This window comes from Peromyscus maniculatus, chromosome 13 (genome assembly GCF_049852395.1).
Source record: "Peromyscus maniculatus bairdii isolate BWxNUB_F1_BW_parent chromosome 13, HU_Pman_BW_mat_3.1, whole genome shotgun sequence".
Classification (NCBI taxonomy): Eukaryota; Metazoa; Chordata; class Mammalia; order Rodentia; family Cricetidae; genus Peromyscus; species Peromyscus maniculatus.
Window position 1 is genome coordinate 45,003,951 of NC_134864.1, and position 21,557 is coordinate 45,025,507.

The 21,557-nt window shown below is 40.4% G+C and overlaps 1 pseudogene; it reads right to left on the reverse strand.

The window, feature by feature from the left end:
- Window positions 1-2,417: 2,417 nt before the first annotated feature.
- Window positions 2,418-3,268, reverse strand: LOC102905126 (large ribosomal subunit protein eL8 pseudogene; annotated as a pseudogene).
- Window positions 3,269-21,557: the final 18,289 nt, after the last annotated feature.

The following is a 21,557-nucleotide window of genomic DNA, read 5'->3' on the forward strand; positions in this document are numbered from 1 at the left end:
AAAAGAAAAGAAAAGCCGTCAGTGAGTCCCCGGGCTTTCGCGGGAGAGCAGTCTGAAGGGCAGCAGTACCTCAGAGGGGATGGTCCTGAAGGGAGGGTGTGAGATTTTGTTGGGAAGACTCCGGATAGACAACTACGAAGTTGGGTGGGAATAATACTGCAGAGGAATTTCCAGTGACACGTACCTGTACTGTCATTTCTTTTGAACTTGAACGCGCCTTCAAAGGTGACGTGGCCAGCAGAAGCAGCGAGCCCAAGCCTCGCTGATACAAAGCACTCCTTGGTCCAGAGACTGGTGTATCTCAACAGGGCATGGAGGAGTCTAGCCTTGTGCATCTCTTCTACCAGGAATGTTTGATTGTTGTCCTTGACATGCAAAGCAGACTAGCATTCACTAGGATCCTCCAGAATGCAGTACATGTTTTCACTTACATATCCCCTGCTTGGCCATCTTCATTTGAATCTTATTAGAGATATCTTCATTGACAGACATAAAAACCCAGGCCCTCGTCCTGAGGCTTTTGATGGATTTATTGAAGGGTTTTCCCCTCCCCCCAGAGCTAGTTATCTAGAACAGCCCTGTATTTCCACACAGAATTTCAGACACATTTGAAACGCAAGGGAACACTAACCTTCCGGTATCCAAATATTTTGACTTAAATTAACAAGATCTTCTATATTATATAGGTATTCAGTTAACTACACATACTTAAATTAATGGGATTCCTGGATATATTTGATACCCAAGTAAATTCTTATCGTTTTCCTGACCAACCTAAGGAGGGCATCTTGCAAAAATGATTAAAAGAACCTTTTAATATCAAATTATAATATAAAATACATTATCTTTCTCAGTGCCAAAATCCCAAAAGAAAACAAGTTCTATACACAGCACAATAAAAGATTCTAAAATATTATATATATATATATGAACAAGTAAAAGTTCATTCTGCTAAGTAGAGAAATTCTGTCTCAAAAACAAAGTTCATTCTAATAAATTTCAATTTTTTTTTTTTCGAGACAGGGTTTCTCCATGTAGTTTTGGTACCTGTCCTGGATCTCACTCTGTAGACCAGGCTGGCCTCGAACTCACAGAGATCCACCTGGCTCTTCCTTCAGAGTGCTGGGATTAAAGGTGTGCGCCACCGCCGCCCAGCAAATTTCAAATTTTTAAATCATCTCTACAGCAACCAACAAATAGTTTAGGACGAGACTTCTGAGTGGAACTAAGTTACTCCTGGGTTGGCCATGGTCATTTTCTCAAGCAGTGTTCAGCCAAGGCAATGGGATGCACAACACAGATACAAACAACCCAAGGAAATACAATCCTTCTAGTAGTCATGTTAAAAAATACATTTTTAAATGAGTGAAATTAACTTAACACTTGACTTATTTCAAGGTCAATTTATTCTAAATTATTAAAACCTATAAGTACATAAATAAATAGTGACTAGTGAACTAATTGACCCTTTTGTTCTTAATACTAACTCTTTGAGACCTAGCCTGTATTTTACATTTAAAGTATTTTGCATTTAAAGCATCTCTCAGTGGCAGGGCAGTGGTGGCGCATGCCTCTAATCCCAGCACTCACTCGGGAGGCAGAGGCAGGCGGATCTCTGTGAGTTCGATGCCAGCCTAGTCTACAAACTGAGTTCCAGGACAGGCTCCAAAACTGCATGGAGAAACCCTGTCTCGAAAAACAAAAGTAAAACAAACAAACAAAAAAAGCATGTCTCAGTTTGGAGCTACTTTTTTTTTGGTTCAGTAGGAGATCTGTGGCCTAAGAACTATGGCGGTACTCCTGTGTTATAGTCAAGACCATAGCTACCTATTAAATACTGTTTACCTGCTGATCGCTATAGCAATATTCATGTTTCAAAGGGATGCTACAAGCTACTGTCAATCTTATTTTCTATACAGAATGACCAGAGGCTTAAAAAGATTTTTAGGTCTTGCTTAAAGTTACCAAGTTAACAGATGACAGGCTGAGACTCAAACAGGACATATGCAAGTGTATTCAAGTGAGATTCATAATTATTTCATACTTTTATATGATTCTTGCGTGTATAATTTTCAGAAAACATAGTTGATGTTAGAGGAAAGTACACTTTTTTCTTTCTTCTTCCTTTCTTTCTTTCTTTCTTTCTTTCTTTCTTTCTTTCTTTCTTTCTTTTTTTTTTTTTGTAAATTGATTTAAATGGTCTGATAGTTGGAAAATCCAGACACCACTGCTCTGTGTCACTTGTGGAATAATAAGATAATTTGTAAATAGCAAAAAGGAAGAAAAGAAGGAAAAGAGGGAGAGAGTAAACTAAAAGACAGTGTTGCAGAAGAATGAAGTTAAAGGAAGTAGCCATCTATGACCTTGCTTGATAAAACAAAGTGAATTAGGGTAGGAAGGATAGGATGTACCATAGCTTTTTTTTTTTTTTTTTTGGAAGATAAGTTTGTAATTATATTTACGTACAGAAAACTTAGCAGTGTACATTTAACCCAATTTAGTGGCGAGTTCTTTGGCCTTTGCCTTTTCCAGCTTGGCAATCCGAGCCACAGATTTAGGACCCAGGACGTTGCCTCCCCAGTGGTGGTGGATCTCATCATATCTGCCATTGTAATTGGTCCTAATACATCCACCAGCTTAGTCAGAGCACCCCTGTCTTCCGAGTTAACCTGTGTGTAGGCAACAGTGGTACATGTCTTCCTGTGGACCAGCTGCCCCAGCCTGGCCTTTCCCTTGATGATGCAGTAGGGGACCCCCATCTTTCGACATAGGGCAGGCAGGAAGACCACCAGCTCAATGGGGTCTACATCGTGGGCAATCACCACCAGCTGAGCCTTCTTGTGATCCACCAAGGTGGTGACTGTATTGACCCCCGCTCGGAGGACAGGTGGTCTTTTAGTTGGGACGTCCCCTTTGCCAACGACCATTGCTTCTTCTCCTGCTTTGTCTCTGGCCTGTACTTGTGAGCAAGCTTAAGCAGCTGGGTAGCTGTTTGCTGGTCCAGCGCCTGTGTGAACTAGTGAATGGCAGGAGGTATTTTGAGCCGCTTATAGAGGATGGCTCTTTGCCGCTGCAGCCTAATGTAGTGGGGCCATTTGACGAAGCGTGTGAGATCTCTTTTGGGCTGGATGTCCTGCCCAGTGCCGAAGTTCTTAGGCCTTTTCTCAAACAAAGGATTCACCACGTTTTTGGCTTCCTCTTTCTTCACGACGGCGGGGGCCGGGGCCACCTTCTTCCCCTTGACCTTCTTTCCCTTGGGCATCTTGCTCGGCTGGAGGAGAGAGCGGCCCTTTTTTATATAAATTAATTCAATTATTTATTTTACATCCAGAATGCAGTTTCCCCTCCCCCATCTTCTCCTAGTCCATCCCCCCACCCCACCCACTCTGTTCCCATCCCACCCCCCAATCCACTCCTCCTTGGTTTCCTATGAACCCAGGTTAGTTGGTTCTGTGAGTTTTCGGTGGTGACCTTGACCCCTCTGGCTCCTACAATCCTTTCTCCCTCTCTTCTGAAGGATTCCCTGAACTCCACCTAATGTTTGGCTGTGGGTCTGCAGCGGTTTCCATCAGTTACTGGATGACTCCTCTAGGCACCAATCTGGTCACAGGAGATGGCCAGTTCAGGCTATGTATCTGCTCTTTCTAGGGGTCTAAGCTGAGGTCTTCCTTGTGGATTTCTGGGAGATTCCCTTCAGCAGGGTTTTTATCTGACTCCGAAAAGCCCCCCTTTCCAATAGTCTCTCTCAGTACTCCCCCTACCTCCCCACTCCCACTCGCCCTCAACCTAATTGCTCCTGTTCTCTTCCCCGCCAATCCTCACTCACTCCACCCATGAAATCTCTTCTATTTCTCCTTCTTAGGGAGAGCTGAGTGTCCTTTCATGAACCCTCCTGGTTACCTAGCATTTCTGGCACTGTGGATTGTAGCATTGTTATCCTTTACAGTTCATATCCACTTAAGAGTGAGTACATACCATGTTTGTTCTTTTGGGGTTGGGTTACCTCACTCAGGATGATTTTTTCCTAGTTCCATCCATTTGCCTTCAAATTTCCTGGTGTCTTGTTTTATCAGCTGAGTGGCACTCCATTGTGTAAATGTACCATATTTTCTTTATCCATTCCTCGATAGAGGGACCTCTAGGTATTTTTCCAGGTTCTGGCTATTACAAATAAAGCTGCTATAAATATAGTTAAGCAAGTGTCCATGGGCATGTCTTAATGAGATGTCAGAAAGACAATTAAGTTTGTGGTAACAAACTCAAAAAGTTGTTGAATCTGGCCAGGTGGTGGTGTTGCATGCCTTTAACCCCAGCACTTGGGAGGCAGAAGCAGGCAGATCTCTGTGAGTTCTAGGCCAGCCTGGTCTACAGAGTAAGCTCCAGGAAAGGCACCAAACCCTGTCTCGAAACAAACAAACAAACAAACAAACAAACAAACAAACAAAAAGTTGTTGAATCTGTATTATTGAAGATTGAATAAAGTGAGCAACAAAAGTATTTTTTAAAAATCAGCAAATTGATTTGAATACTAGCTTATAAGCTAAGAAAAATCACTAAATGATATATTGTGTAAATATAGTCTAAGAACTAAAGAAAGGTATCAGGCAAAGACTGATTTGGATGAAATCCAAGGTGAATGTGAGAGCCACTGCTATAGAGTTGGTGGTCCAGAAGTAATTACTAATAAGCCCTCCAGGGATTCTAGGGTGGTAATGTTCTAATCACCTTCTATGTAGCACTGAATCTGCTCACTTTATATTTGTATCGATTTCTTATTCTTGTTTTCTAAAATTTTTAAATTTTATGTATTTATTGTGCACGGGCATACTTTTCTGTGGTGTGTCTCTGTGTGTATATTTGTGTATGTGTGTGTCTCTGTGTCTGTATGTTTGTGTATGTGTGTGTGTGTTTGTGTCTGTATATGTGTGTATGTGTATGTCTATCTCTCTTTGTATATATTCCTCTCTCTCTCTCTCTCTCTCTCTCTCTCTCTCTTTCTGTGTGTGTGTGTGTGTGTGTGTGTGTGTGCGTGTCAGAGGACAACTTGTGAGAATTGTTTCTCTCCTTCTCCGTGTGGATTTTCAGAATTGAACGCAGCCCCTTAGGCTTGGTCGCAAGTGCCTTTACTCACTGAGTCGTCTCACTGCCCAGTTTCTTAATCTTGCTGTCCTTTCAACTTTGCTAATTAGATCTCTCTTTTTTCTGAACACTAAGCTATATTTTTCTCTACTATTCAAGATACCACTTGGGATCCACGTATTCCAGGAAGTCTTCCCAAACCACAAATGGAGCTCATCACAGCATCCTCTACAGAAGTGGAAGAACGGCATAGGTAATTGATGCATGTGTGCTCATTCCATGAGTTAAATAACGCCATAGGATCGACCTCCAGCCTGTGTTCTGGTTGACTTTCCCACCCCAGCTTCCCCATGACTGGTTCAGACCACACCATCTTCCTTCGTGCTTAGGTCCGCTTCCTTTCCCCCAAGCATTCCTCCCCAGCCCCTCTCGCTTGCTGCTTACCTCCCAAGTCCGTAAGGAGACAACGTACCAAGCAAAGCCAATATGAATACACATAAGCAGCTGTTGGTAAAGAAAAGACTGAGGCCAAGACGCACTCTCCTCCTTTTCCTGCAACAGAGTTTATCTCCCTAGCTGACGAAAGGAGACAGCATACTTGAAAGAATACACCAGCTTTAAAGTACACAGAACAAGGATCTAAGTTTAATTTGCTGTGTTAATACTACTTGACATTTCATCTTTCGGGTCTCCGTTTCCTTGCTTACAGTAGTGACAAGAAAATGAGGCAGGGTTGTTGTATGTATTCTTTTGTTTATCAATTAATTTGGGGGAAGGAAATAGGCATATTGACACATATGTATGTGTTAGATGTAAGATATAAAAAATAATTTTTTTCCCTCCAAGAGGTATGACATAGATTAAAAAGAAACAAAGTGTTAGTCAGATTATTTCAAAATGACATGTTGGGAGTGAGTAGTGAAAACAGCAGAAATAGTGGAAGAGGAACTATTAGTTTACCATGCACAGCCAGGTTCCATTAAGCTGGGGACACCTGAGCAGTGATGAAAGGACAGAGGAGAGATAAGTATTCTGGATTTCTACTAATGTGTTTCTTCTCTCATCAATGTTTCTAAGACATGCATATTTCTCCATGTTCACAGTGCCTATACTCCACATGGAAAAGAGACAGGTTAGTGGGCAGATGTGCTCCGAACAGAATTTGACTCAACTGACTTGGCAAATTAACCAATACTATCAATAAAAAACAAAAACCTGATTAATAGCCTGAGCAGAAAGAAAACTCATAGCCAGGAGGCCATGCTCCAGTAAGCCTACACACTGCTCTCATTGGCTCAGTTGCATCCCTGCCAAGAATGAGTTCTGTTTATTCCCAAATTGTTGATGCCAATTGGCTTATTATTGTAACCATGTAATATAATTAAACATCACTTACATAATTCAGTGAAATAGAGGGTAAAATGAATGTGTTGTTTCTTTGAAAGTAAGTTGACTATGTTGGAAAAAGTTAAGAAAATAAATTGCTAAAAAAATTTTCTAGCTAATTGGGGAGAGGAAGTATAATGCTACATCATTTTTCACAATTCCATATTCTTGCTGGTTTGTCAATGATGGAGCTTTCACTCCACTAAAGAAATGGAAGTGAGAGATTATAGATAGTGCCCTATGATGAAGAAAAAATGCATGGGTCATTAATATCCAAACTAATGACCATTGACCTACATCAACTAGCTGGTGAATAACTGCAATAACTGTGTTAAGTTAAATAATTAAATAATGGTTAAATAATTGGCTCTCTAACTGGCCTCTCCTCCTAGACTCTATATATTATATGCTTCTCCTTATGGGATAAGAAGGTAAAGAATTGTGTGTTGTGATGCAGACGTTAGAAATCATTGGTGGAAAGATATGGTCCCTTTTAATGAGTAGGGCAGCTGAGATAAAAAGGAAGTCAAAGGAAGGGGACAGGGGCAGAAAGCAGAGTATTTACTTCAAGCAAGACATGGACAAAAAGTGGGACACAAGGATACAAGAAAGAGATGTTGGTAGCCTCGACTTTGGTCATAACAACAGAACTGGAGGTGTATGGTGGACATTAGATACAACCAGTATAATCTAACAGGATATAACTGTCGTCAAGATGTGAGGCTGGTAGATTGGGACAGAGAAAATATGATTCCCACTTTCTAATTTAAGAAATGAGTTGTGGCCAGGCGGCGGTGACACATGCCTTTAATCCCAGCACTCGGGAGGCAGAGCCGGACCGATCTCTGTGAGTTCAAGGCCAGCTTGGTTTACAGAGTGAGATCCAGGACAGGTGCCAAAACTATACAAAGAAACCCTGTCTCAAAAAAAAAAAACAAAAAGAAAAGAAAAGAAAAAGAAATGAGATGTGTGGTGCTTTTTGTACAAATATCAACTTTAATGGAGAAGCAGAGAAGATCGAGAAGAGAATACATTCTCACCTGGAATCACTAGGCTTGTGTCACAAGATGCAGTAAGTAGAAAAGCAACCATGCATATTGAGTGCAGGCAAGAAGAAAATCAAGCTGGGAGAAAGCTCAGTCAATTGAAGTACTTAAGCACTTAAAAACAAAAACTGGGATGATGGCACACACTCATAATCCAAGCACTTGGGAGATGGTAACAGGCAGATCCCTGGGACTCGCTGGCCAGCTAGCCTAGCCAAGTGGATGAGCTCCAGGCTGTTGAGAAACTGGCTTTGAAAAACAAGGTGGACAGCTCCTAAGGAAGAGTGCCTGAAGTTGTCCTCTGGCCTACACACACCTGGGTATGCTTGCACACACAAATGTACGTGCACCCACCAACACATACACACCAAAGAAGAAGAGGAGGGGGAGGAGGAAGAGGCAGCATCTGAGCATATTCAGTCATTGAAAACATGAAATGTATAGCAGGTCTCCCAAGGAGAGTTACTAGAACAGAAAGAGAAGACAGGACAGTTGCTTAGGAGGAGACTGAGGAAAAGTGGTAGCGAACAGATAGAAAGGGAAGGAAACCAAAATTAAGATCATTAAATAAATTAAGATCAGTGAATGAATTGGGGGGAGGAGGTATTCTAAGTATTCACTGCTGCTGAATGAAAACTACTCAGTAGATCCCACACTACATAGGTTGCATGTAGGTGTCTCCAATTGAGGTCACAGTCAGTGGACTGTGTAGCTGAAATTTTCCTGTGTCCCGCCCAGTCCTCAGCCAAGTAAACACACAAAGGCTTATATTAATTAAACTGCTTGGTCATTAACTCAGGCTTACTACTGACTATCTTTTTTTTTTTTTTTTTTTTTTTTTTTTTTTTTTTGGTTTTTCGAGACAGGGTTTCTCTGTGTCGCTTTGCGCCTTTCCTGGAACTTGCTTTGGAGACCAGGCTGGCCTCGAACTCACAGAGATCCACCTGCCTCTGCCTCCCGAGTGCTGGGATTAAAGGTGTGCACCACCACCACCCGGCACTACTACTGACTATTTCTTACACTTAAACTCAGCCCATTTCTGTTAATCGATATGTCGCCACATTTTCCACGGCTTTACCTGTGTGCCATTATATGCTGCTCCCTGGATGGTAGATTGTCGTCTCCTGACTCAGCCTTCCTCTTCCCAGAATTCTCCTTGTCTGTTTATCTTGCCTATACTTCGTGCCTGGCTATTGGCCAGTCAGCATTTCATTTATCAACCAATCAGAACAACACATATTCACAGCATATAAAACATCTTTTTATAAAAGGCTGCGAGACTGTGGGTGAGAGATTAGTCCTGACTGTAGGCCAGGCAGGACACAGAAAAACTTCTGGACTATAGGACTGTCTAGTAGAAACTAAAGCACTAAGACAAAAGGTTATGTTGAAATGAGGAGTGAGGGGCAGATAAGGAAAAAGAGGTGAGGAGTGTCATAATTTTGCTATTTGAAAAATCATTTGCAATGTGAAGTAGAGAATAAGAAAAACCTAAAACACATGAGAAGGGAGAACTGACCACCTTGCATTCCAAGGTAGATGGGATTGAATTTTATATCAAAAGATACACAAAGCACAACTAAGTACAACGGAGATTATTCTACTTAAAGGAAGAGAGCTGGCTTTGACAAGAGTGTAGAGGATACAATTAGCACATGTGAGTTAGTAAAGATAATTGTTGTTTCCCAAAGCTTGCACAGAGCTGCATCCCAGCAATTTGCTACTGAAAATACAGCACTCAAATTTACATAAGGCTTAAAGAGATGGAGGATATTCAAGTTCACTCCATTACTAATGTCATTCCTGACTTTCTCATGAAATATTTTCTAGCAGAATGGGAAGAGACGAGCTGGAGCCTAAGCTCTAGAATTGTACTTAACACCAGATTTGACTGAGGGAGGGAGTTCACACACATGAACATCATCCATCCTGTCTACTGGCGCTGGGGAAGAAGACTGAGGAATACTGTTAGCAGCCACTGCAACAGTTTAGAGTTCAGCACCACTAACAAAGATGGTGAAGAGAAAAAGGACTCCTTAGGTGAAGTTCAAGGTCAGAAACAACTAGATTTGGGGGCTGAAGAGATAGCTTAGCGATTGAGAGCACTGGCTGCTCTTCCAGAGGATTTGGGTTCAATTCCCAGCACCCATGGCAGCTCACAGCTGTCTGTAACTCCACTCCCAAGGGATCTGGCACCCTCACAGACATACATGTGAACAATATACCACATAAAAATAAATCTTAAAAAAAAATATATTCAAAACCTGATTGCTTGTGAGAAGTAAGGCATCACCTATAAAGTCTTAATACTCTTATTTTATTTTGGCTGTCCTGGCACTTGGCTATGTAGACCAGGCTCACCTTGAACTCATGGAGATCCTCCTGCCTCTGCCTCCCTAGTGCTAGAATTAAAGTGTATGTCACCACACCCCATAGTTTAAAATTTTTTAGTGAAAGTTTTTGCTATGCCAGACACTCCAAGAAGAGTTAACAATATCCATTTTTTTTCAAGAGCTTTGCCTCCTAAATGTCTTTATTCACATTTTACAGATAATAAAATTGTGGCTTTGAGAATTAAGCCAGTTCCTAAGTTCACCAAGATTTTTAAGTCAGATGGCAGATTCACAAATCAACCTCATTTTTTCTTTCTCAAATATAGAGTGGCTTTCACATTGGGTCCTTGGCTTGTTTGAGGGTCATATAAATGCAGATTATATACACGGGAAGAAATTTAGGTACAGAAAAGAAATGATGAGTTTGGTTTTAAAAATAATTTTTTAAAAGCCTAGTGACTATCTCTGAAAATTTTTAGTAGGCAGTTATGTACACAAGTGAAACATTTAGGAGAGATGTTTTGAGGGAGGCAATGTATTTAAATAGTGGCTAAAGTCACAGGAATGAGTGAGATTTGACAGGGAGCCTGGAACACGAGGAGAGATCTACATGGTGAGCTGAGAAACTCCAAAGTAAAAAAGGAGGTCAGAGAAAAGCATCAGCTAGGGAAGAAAGGGAAGGATACATGATAGAGACCTGGCGGAAGATGATGCTACACCACAGAAGGACAGCGTTCCAGGAGCAGGGTGTGATAAAACCTCATCAGCTGCTAAAGGGTGGCCAAGGGAGATAAGGACTAGAAAACCAGGCACGAGATTAAGCATAACTGTGAGAAATGTTCATTTACAGCTCCCAGGATTGTCTACCCCGGGTCTCGCATTCTACACTGTGTGGAAGAGAGAAGTTCAAAGCTTTAGTTGCACATACAAAGACCTGAGTTTCATCCTAAAATCTTTGGATGCTTATGACAGCGTTGTTCTGGCAACATCCACATCACAGGAGTTGGGAAGACAATCTCTGTATCAAGGCATCCTGAGTGGGAAGCTTGGATGTGCTGCTTGCTGGCCTTCTAAGTGTGGGCAAGGGGCTTAACATCCTTGTGTCTTGGTTTCTGTATCTGGATATCAGGAGCGGTAAAAATAGTGGAGGTGTTGTGGACTAAGTGAGTTTAACTCTAGTTAAGAGAATAAATATGGTTAAGTTCTTAGCACAGCCTAAGAGCAGATGAGGGTTTGTTAAATTGATAAAATAATAAGGAGATTGATTTAAAGGAGCCATATGTTCATGCTTTGGACACACCTTGAAAAATATATAGTTAAATATTTTACAATATAGAAAGATATTAATAGATTGAATTAGAAAGAAAATTCTAAATCATGCGAATAGTATGATCTCACAGTTGAGTGAATAATGTGTCCCATTGGATGTATTTATTGGTGATATTTAAAAAAAATTAGAAAAATATATACTAAGGTTGTGTCCAAGTGGTTGGGTTATAGATTTATTTTAATAATTATAAATTCCTACATTACATACATACAAAAACTAACGAAACAAAAACAAAAAAAAAACATTATTTTCATGATATAGAAAAATACAAAATATCCAGAAGGTCATGGTGTGGAATTGTAAACAATTCTCTTTTAGCAAACTTTCCATGAAGTACTGCAGAGTGAGAGCCTAGAAGCCGGCATACAACACTGGAGGATCTTCCACAGAGAGCACTTGCTTGTCTGGATGCTCCCAATCCATGAAGGCTGCTGTTAACCATTCAAATACCTTCCAAACGATTACTATTCCTGCACCGGCACAGATCAACAGGACAGCCAAGCACAGGAGGTTAGAGGAGAAAATTTTTAAATAAAAAGCATTCTGGAAAAAGGACTGTTCCAGCAGAAGCTTCTGTACATTGCTGCTGGGCTCAAGGAAGCATCCAGAACCCACTGCCTGTGGGAACTGCCTCAGGATCATGAAGAAGATGGACTCAGATGCCAGAAGGTCTGAAAGAGCAAGATAAGGAGGGATGTACTGTTTTAAGATGGGTTCTTCTCACCTGTCATTTATATAAACTTGGTTTTGTGTCTAACCTAAAATCTCTTGGATGATCTCTTTTAAAAATATAGATTATTAGCTCCAGCCCATGAGTGAATAATACTCCTAATGTTCAATGCTCCCAATGTTCAATAAAATCTACTTGAATGACTAATGACTTGAGAAGTATAAATCAACCACAATGAAAAAAATTTTAACCAACAGCAAATAATTTTAAAGGCCTATTTATAAATGGGGTTTCATTTTGAATTTATGATTTCTATTTAGACAAGAGTTCTAAAAGTAGTTGGGAATAAAATCCCAAAGAATTATGCTATCTTTGCAACCAAGTAGCAATCGTAGATTTTTGCCAGTTTTGATAATTATGTAAAAATACCATTTGTACAGAAGTTACAATTCTAGATCATAGGGTGAAAGTGGAAATAACACATAATATATTTTTTTTTTTACTTTTAAAAAGGCCTTAAAATGAAAACACAACCTTAAGGGAACATAGAGTATATGGTGCATATGCAACCAAGTAAAAATAGTAGACTTTTAAAAGGACCCTTAACCGCAGGTATCACTTCTTTGAATTATAAGTCGATCCCATCCAGGTTGTCTGAAAATGTCAGACTGTGATAATGAGCCTGTTCAGGCCGCCACAACTTTCTTAATATTTAAAATCCTCACAAACATCAGAAACATAGCCAGGTTATCTAAATAGACATTTCTAGCACTTTCCAAAGTTCAAATAGACACACAACACAGAAGAGGGGATGAGAGCTACATGAGCAGTGTGCCGCCACTCCATAGCTCTCCCCCACCCCTTAGACTTCCCTGCCCTCCTTCCACAGTCCTCCCGCCCCTCCTCCCCATCCTAGGCTATAGACAAACAAGCTCTCCAATCTAATTCTTATCACGATGGAAACAAGGCCAGACCTGCTCTTCTAGATAAAATGCTTTGGCTTCTAACTGCCTGGTTGCTTATCTTTGATCTCGAAGTGTTCACCATAACCCTTTTCCTGACCTGCTCCACTTCTTGTTTTCAGATGAGCAGCAAGAGCTGGGGGGTGGAGGGGCGGGGAGGGGGTGGAGGGGGAGACATGCTTAAATGGACAAGTTCACTCTCCCAAGCCGCTGACTCACTCTCTGTTCCTTTTCAAGTCTGCCCAGACCTCTTCTTGTTTAAGATGTCATTCTGCAATGAGCAGAAACCACACAGCGTGCTCCGTGTGACTTGATGCATTTCTCATTCTCTTTTTCTGGCTTTGACTCTTCCACATTATAAAACTGTTTATATCTTTTCTTACGTGCTGAGCTTTTCATGTTGATCCCCCACCCCGGGGACAGTGGAAGGGTTTCCTGAGGAACAGCAGATTTTATAGTTACCTTCCCCCATCTCTTGTCTACCTAAACCAGCCGTTCGCAACCTTCTAATTTTGCAACCCTTCAATACAGTTGCTCAGGTTGTGGTGACCCCCCCAGGCATAAAATTATTTTCTTTGCCACTTCATAACTGTGATTTTGCTACTCTTATGAATCGTAATGTAAATATTTGATATGCAGAAGGTCTTGGGCGACCCCTATGAAAGAGTTGTTCGAACCACTGGCTTAGATCACAATGAGCTAAATGGTTTTCTCATCCAAGCTGTTTGTCTTACCTAAGTTCTTACATTTTCATACAAAGCATTGAGCTTCCTGACCTTTCTTGAGCAGAGACAGTGAACGACATGCAGACCTGAGCAGTCAGGCCATGTTAGCTGCCCCACGTGGTTGTCTTGCTGGGTAGTCCGACCATGTAAGTGCCCCGTGTGGGTTGTCTCACTGTGTAGGTTTAGCTGTGGTTTATTCTTCGTACACCCTCACTCTTCATATGTGAAACAGAGAATGGAGGTGCTCTCCTTTGGTCTTGAGAATCCTGAGAAGCCAATTCTCCTGTCTTTTGAAACAACAATGAAGGTGAACTGTGTAATAGTGCACAGGACCCCGGGGTTGTAACACTGTGTTCTGGGTTATGACACCTTTACCCCACACGAACTCATGTACCTGAACCTGCATGTCCTTGAAAATATGGGAGTCTTTCCAAAAGAACTGGAGCTCCTTGGAAGAGAATTTTCTAACATGAGGCATTTGTTTGGTTTTTATTTTACCTTTAAAACTTAGCATTTGACACAACAACAACAACAAACAACCCTTGTAGTGAGTTCTTGCTTCCAGTCCAGCCATTTGGCTTATTTTTGTAGTTCAGAAAGCATTGCGTCTTAGAATCTTTAAGTTTTTCTTTTTCCTCTTTCCAAATTAGGAATCTGATTGATCTCCTGATACTCTTGGTTGGTTTGTGGTGCCAGTGTTGGCTCTATTGGTGAAACAGTATTACTAAACTCAGTATGTAAGTGCACAGTGTGTGCTGGTGTCTAGTAACTACTTTACTTAGTCCCGATGGGGATAAAATACCTGCATTTAAAGAAATGGCAGTAGCCAGGCGGTGGTGGTGTATGCCTTTAATCCCACCACTCAGGAGGAAGGAGCAGGCAGATCTCTTGAGGCCAGCCTGGTCTACAGAGTGAATTCCAGAAGAGCCAAGACTGATTCACAGAGAAACCCTGTCTGGAAAAAAACAAGGAGAAAGAAAGAAAGAAAGAAAGAAAGAAAGAAAGAAAGAAAGAAAGAAAGAAAGAAAGAAAGAAAGAAAGGAAGGAAGGAAGGAAGGAAGGAAGGAAGGAAGGAAGGAAGGAAGGAAGGAAGGAAGGAAGAGAAGGAAGGAAGGAAGAGAAGGAAGGAAGGAAGGTAGGAAGAGATACTATCCCAGAATAATGAAGTGAGATATCTCTGGCTGTCTATGATGTCCCCAAAGAATGAATTACTCCAAGTCTAGAACAACATCTTCCTAAAAATTGGAAGACAACAATCATATCTCATAGTACATGTCTATAAGGAAGGTTCTGAGGAGTCTTTATTGTTTATTTCCAAATCCATTTATCTTCAAGTACTGTTTTCATTAGTGGAGACCAGTAGTTAATTAGGAAATGTGTTATATTTCTTACCTTTTCTACAAAATATCATAGGCAAGTGATGTGTATGTGTAAGTATACCCCGTGTGTGTGTGTGTGTGTGTGTGTGTGTGTGTGTGTGTGTAAATGTGTCTGGGTTGTAGAAGACGGAGTCACAGGCTTTCCAAACCTGCTAGCAAGTGCTCTGTCAATGAGCTGAGCTACACACCCTCTACCCATATTTAAACTAAATTTCCCATGATCCTAACCTGCCCTTACAATTCTACAGGATGATTGAATTTGTTGCACTTTGAAAAGGGGTCAGGTGGGGGGCTCCTTAGTAAACCGCTACTTCAGAAAATTCTTTTTCCTTTGCCTAGGCTTGTGAGATGTCATCTTTCTTATAGGCCAACTTCTCTTTCCTTTTTTCCTTTTCTTTTTTTTCATTTTTGTTTGTTTTGTTTCAAGAGAGGGTTTCTCTGTGTAGCCCTGGCTGTCCTGGAACTCATTCTGTAAATCAGGTTGGCCTTGAACTCAGAGCTATCTGCCTCTGCCTCTGCCTCTGCCTCTGCCTCTGACCCTGCCAGGACTAAAAATGTGCACCATCACTACCCAACTACAGGCCAACATTTCCCTACACTTTCTTTTCCTATAATAGTTCATTACCAGAGTATAAGGGAAATGATAGGTTTAAATCAAATCATTACTGTCAAATGATTGAATACCTTTCCAGCTCACCAAAAGGTATTCTAGACGTGCAACTTCAAGTAGTAGCATTGAGGATTAAATTGCATAATGATTCATAGGTTTCACAGCCTTGTGAAAATATCTTTAAATGTCCCTGAAAATCTCCTTGTATGAAGGAAATAGTTTGGGTCTCTTGTTGTTTGTTTGTTTTGTTTTGTTTTTGTTGTTTGGTTTGTTTAAATAGCCTGGGCTAGTTCTGTAACTCAGTGGTAGAGCTTTGCCTATCTCATAGAAGACGGGAGGTCAGAGAAAAATCAGTTTGACTGGAACGTATGATAAGAAGAGAAGGAAGATGTATCAAAACTGAAATTGGAAAATTTTGGCCAGAGTTTGACTTAAAGATAACTTTTAATGTAGGAAGATAAATCGAAGAAGTGGATTGGAGCATGGACCGGTCTGGAAGTGACTATTCAGTTAGACTCATAATTAGCTTATTCAGTAACAAGAAATGGCCATATGAGCATAATAACAGCGCTAACAGGACACTGGAGCATGTCTGTGTGCAGGACCGATAACTTTGGATGAAAAAGACAACAGCTATGATGTGGTTACTGTGGATCCGAAGTCAGAGTTAAATCCGGAAAGCTGATTTAAGTCTGAGTGAAGGAGTAGGACAGCAGTGGGACAGACACTGTAAATGTCACCGAGTGTACGAGTGTATGCAATGATTTATCATGAGGGAAGGAGACTCCCAAGATCTCTGCTCTGGGACCTAGAAGAACTCCAGGCCTGGGGCTCGAAGGAGACGCTGGTGCCATGGTTCTACTCAGCCTGAGAATGACTAGGGAACGGCAAACACTGAAAAAAACAAACTTTGAAAACACTGAGAAAAATCTCGTTGGCTGCCGTGCACACCGGGAAATGTACAGCTAGGCGGTTAACAAAGCAAGAGGCCCAAGAACCAAATTGGAGGGCTTATGATACCTCATTTCAAGGATGCACAGTGCTTTTTATGGGAGAGTGTGACTTCCGTGGGTGATAGACACTCCAATGCAACAGTAGAGAGAAATCCACTCACACAGGATGATTTGCGCATCACCACAGCAGCAGTGGGATTGAGAAAGAATAGAATGTCTTCTCCACAAATCCTAGAATAACGGGATAGCCATATATCATTTAATGAATATTCCCCATACAATATATAAAAATTAACTGTAAATGGATCACAGACCTAAAACAAAAATTTAAAAAAAAAAAGCTTTTAAAATCTCAAATTAAATATTTCTTAGAAACAACACAGACAAAATCCAAAGTGAGGAAATAAGTCAATTAGAATCCACAAAAAATTAAGAACTGTTTAGAAGACACAATTAATAAGCAGAGCATAGCTGGTCATAACACTGGGAGAAAAATACTTGAAAAATGATATTTTTGACAGTGAGTTTTCTAAAACAAAGAAGTCTCAAACTTGGTATAAGAAAACAAATAGCAGTCCCACCCCAAAGAAGTTGTAGATGTCAAGTTAGCTAACATCATTAGTAAATAGAGAAATACAAAATAAAACCTTAGGGAAATACCACAGTACCTCCTCGTGAATGGCTAATGATAGAACATTGATTACACCAAGGACGTGGGAGGTTTGTAAAGAGCTGGGCTACCATTGGTTTACTATCAGGAATGTAATCTGCTCAGCGTTCGTGGTTTTTGAAGGTAAGTTATCGGGATGTCATCATTGTTATTATTATTGTTGTTGTTGTTATTGTAAATATGCTAACTTGTGAGTTATACATTCTAAACAGTAACAATCGAAGTAGGGCTGGCGCGATGGCTGAGTAGGGAAAGGCACTTGCTACCAAGCCTGAGATTCAGTCCCTGGGACCTAAATGGTAGAAGGAGAGAACCAACATTCACAACATCTACATATGTCCTTTGACCTCCACATATGCGTATTCTCTCTCTCTCTCTCTCTCTCTCTCTCTCTCTCTCTCTCTCTCTCTCTCTCTCTCTCTCTCTCTCCCCTCCCCCCCTTTCCCTCCCCACCTCTCTGGCACACATGCGCCACTTTCAAGCATACATGCACATACATAATAAATATAAAATGAAAGTATATTTATCTTTAGGGAAACTTGCACACTTGTTAATAGAAATATTTACATATAATAACCAACTCAGAAATAACTTAGCTGTCCAAAAAACTAGTTATAATTTAAAGCATGGTGAAATGTACTGTATTTGTACAGTGAATTCACATGCAACAATAAAAAAAAAAAACCACGCATGAAACAGCATGATCAAATTCAAAATCATTGTACTGAGTGAAGAAAAAAAATTACACCACCAACAATAATTAACAATAATAATAAAAATAATGTGTTAATGCAGTTGTAAAGTCCTTTACTAAAGTAGTAAACTAACCTCATGTGGCAGGTGCCATATCAGTGATTGCTTAGGGATAGACACTGGAATTTGGAAGGAGGAAGAATCTTTAAAAACATCCATGATTAAATTTTAGAGAGTAACAAATATGTTTAAAATTCATGTCATATGAATATGTCAAAAACTTCAATAATACACTTTGAACGTGTCCAATTTATCAAATGCCAGTTAGCTGTGGAAAAGGACCAAGAGGCTCATTAAATTACTACCCCCATAGAAGACGGAAAACAAATGAAAAGTTTAAAAAGCAAATAAAGAGAATCTGTGTGCAGCTGTGAGAAGAGGCAAAATGGAATCGAGAATGAAGCAGTGTTTTAATGTGGGTGCCATTAAAAAAATATCCATGACACATACCAAGAAGAGGACAGAAAGAATTCCAATGTGCACAGGAAAAAAAAAAAGAGAGAGAGAGCGTAAATGACACAGAGACTTGCTGCAGTCACTTTAAGCCACTTGTTCAGAAAGCTGTGAAATGAAAACCAGGTAAATGAGGCAGTTAGCTAGAGGGGACAGTAAAGTGAGCTAAAGGTCTCATGATGAAGTCTGAAAGAAGAAAAAAAAATTAAAAGTAACTAAGAAGGAAAAAAAAAGATTCAAGAGATGAAGGTAAAACATGTGGGAACAAGATTCTTGAGGAATTTGGAAGGGATGAGAGGGAAGGCACAGCGGCCAGCCCACGCCTCAGAAAGGAGAAATCCTTCATTATTAACCCCTGAACCTCCTCAAGAAAGAATAAACTACAGAGCACATGTGTCGATTGTTTTAAACTCTGAGAAAAACAGAGTAATTTCTGCCAGCGGAATTCTTGAAGATCCGTGTAACCAGACATCCCCAAACTCCTGAAGAGCGACTTCAGTTATTTTTCTGTTCATTCCCTGCTGCTATCATCTAAACGGCTCCTCACCACATCTTGTCACAGGGTTTGTGGGGGCAACTGATGCCTGGCCAAGAAACAGAAGCAAATTTGCCTTGTTCAGCAATGGATTAGATGAAAATTGGCAATAATATACCTCATAACTGCCAGAAGAGGTGCCAGAGAATAACCAATATGGATTCATCAGGAATCGCCCCTTTAATGTGGACATTCACACCGTATCAAAGACACTACCATCTACCAAGTTAAGTTTCAAATGTCGCTATTGCCTGGTCAGTGGGACATGCTCTATAGGTAATCTGATTTTTTTTTTCCTTTTGTTTATATGGCCATACTCTAGAAGGTTGGTTCAGGAATAAATATGTGAAATCTTTAGGGTGGGGAGAAATTGATTACTGATCAAAGAAGTCATTTTAGTCAACATCTTCATCCCCGAACTGCGCCTTTTCCACACTGTGATCTACTGACCCCAGCCCGTAGTCTTTGTTCCACGCCCAAGCATTTAATAATAATACTTCCGCTTCATTTATCTCAGTTGCTCACTGCTCCGGGAAGATTACCCAAGACAGATGTTTCAGGAGGAAAAGAGAGCAGGGATAAGCTGTGGGTTTCTGTGTACACAGAGATGGCAGAAATCTCCATGGAGATAAAAACAAGTATAACCAGAAGGCTGGAAGGCATCGCTAAGGCTCTCAGCACGGTGAAAAGTAGATGAGCCTTAGAACGAGCCCTGGTGTCAAATCCAACCTCCTTGTCTCTCTTCTTCCTGTGCTGTTTGTCCGGTTGCCCTTTTTCATGTAGCTGGTGCTTGTTCAAAGAACTCATTAATGGTGGCACTAAAGATGGCATGGAAAAGATGTGAACATTTTAGAGTAGCCGTAGATACTGTATTAATGTCATACACTACATAGTCTTTTTAAAATAATATGTATATACATGTGCTTGAATTTATGTGTGTGCCCCATGTGAGTGCCAGGGTCTACAGAGGCCTGGACTGGAGTTACAGGTGGTTATAGGCTGTCAGACATGAATGCTGGGAACTGAACCTGTGTGCTTGACTGCTGAGCCGTCTCTCCAACCCCATAGTAAATATTCTTAACTAAAAAACATACACCAACGTGTATTGATTCTGTGATTTGCTTACCATGGGTGTCTAGTTAATGTTTCAGTGATTTATGTAGTCATCCTCTTTATTTAAAAAAAAATGGCAAACGTAACTGAAGATAACAAATCATTATGCCAGGGTGAAGTCAACGTGCTGACTGCTGGTCCTGCTTCTTATCAGAATGCTCCCTTCTCTTTTGATTTATGCTGCGACTTGACACCATCCTTTTACCCCCTTGTCATGGGGAAATTCTACAGTGAGAAATCGGTGACTTAGACAGCTCCTCTGACTCTTCTGATAAAAGCCAAGGAGAAATCTTCCGTGCAATCCCTGGCCAGTATCTTGTAAGGCCACGAAATTGGGCCCATGTTCTGCATAGACTTACAATTTCAATTTCTGAATATAGATCCATTACCAAAAGTTAGACAAGGTACCTCAACTGTTTCCTAGGATCAAAGGGAACATAGCTCTAAAATAAGTACTTTAAATGCACAATACTTAGTACCTTGAACTAACTTTAGTTGTAGTAAGCCTACCAATGAGTTATAGCAGTTTGATATCATGAAGCTGAACTTCTAAGTACAACTTGTTGTAAATTTCAAACATTCTCTGTTGAACTGTTAAAAGGCTCTGGAATTTATGGGTGACATCTATTATCCATTTATCAAGGCAAAATGAAATACTTATGATAAATACTCATAATAAGTGCACAAACTCAATAAGACTTGGCAATTCAAATATGAAGCATTGGGATAATATTAGTCATTGGGAATTTGATGGAAAGCAAACTGGTCTTGAGTTCTGCACTACCATTAAGCATTAGTTCAAGTGCAAGGTGGAATGTGGCTGTAGTGATCAGGATACATCTGCTAAAGATAGCATTTCCCTTGCCCATCTGATCCTCCTGGTGCCAGTGAGCTGCATGCTGAGTCCTATGACTTAAGAGCTATAACGGGTCTGGCATGAGCTTTTCCCCATGTTCTGTCATGGCTGGAATGAGTTGATCACCCAATCCTGGCCTTTGGTTTGGCTCTAAGCACTACTGAATTAAGTTATCTCTTACTTCAGGAAGATCTGCCCACAAAATATATTCTCTTTGTTTCCTTTAGCTTTGGAGAGGAGGAGAACGGGCAGACTATCACAGAAGCCAATCTTTTCTTTAAATCAAAAGAGGTGTGAGTGTGCCACATGAGTCAAAATTTACAAAAACTCCCCTAAAGCTGGCTGCATAGTTAACACTAAGTCAGTAAAGTTAATTTAGCACTCGTTTAATGATACACATTATTGTACTACATGGTAATTAGGCATAAATGGCAAGCAATTAATATATATGGCTGAAATTAGAAGTTTTATATAGTCGAACCAATTTGAATTGATCTTTTTCTTCTTGCTTCATTAATTTTCCATTTTCTATAAACAGCATCAATGTTGACAGCTTCTCTGACACCTTGCCTTAAGAATCTCAGTCGGAAATTATTGTACTTTTTAAAAGATGACTTGATATTTGAAGAGATGTGCCTTCCCTGAACATTATACAATCTATATATGTATCAAAGCATCATTTGCTACCACATAAGTATGTGCAT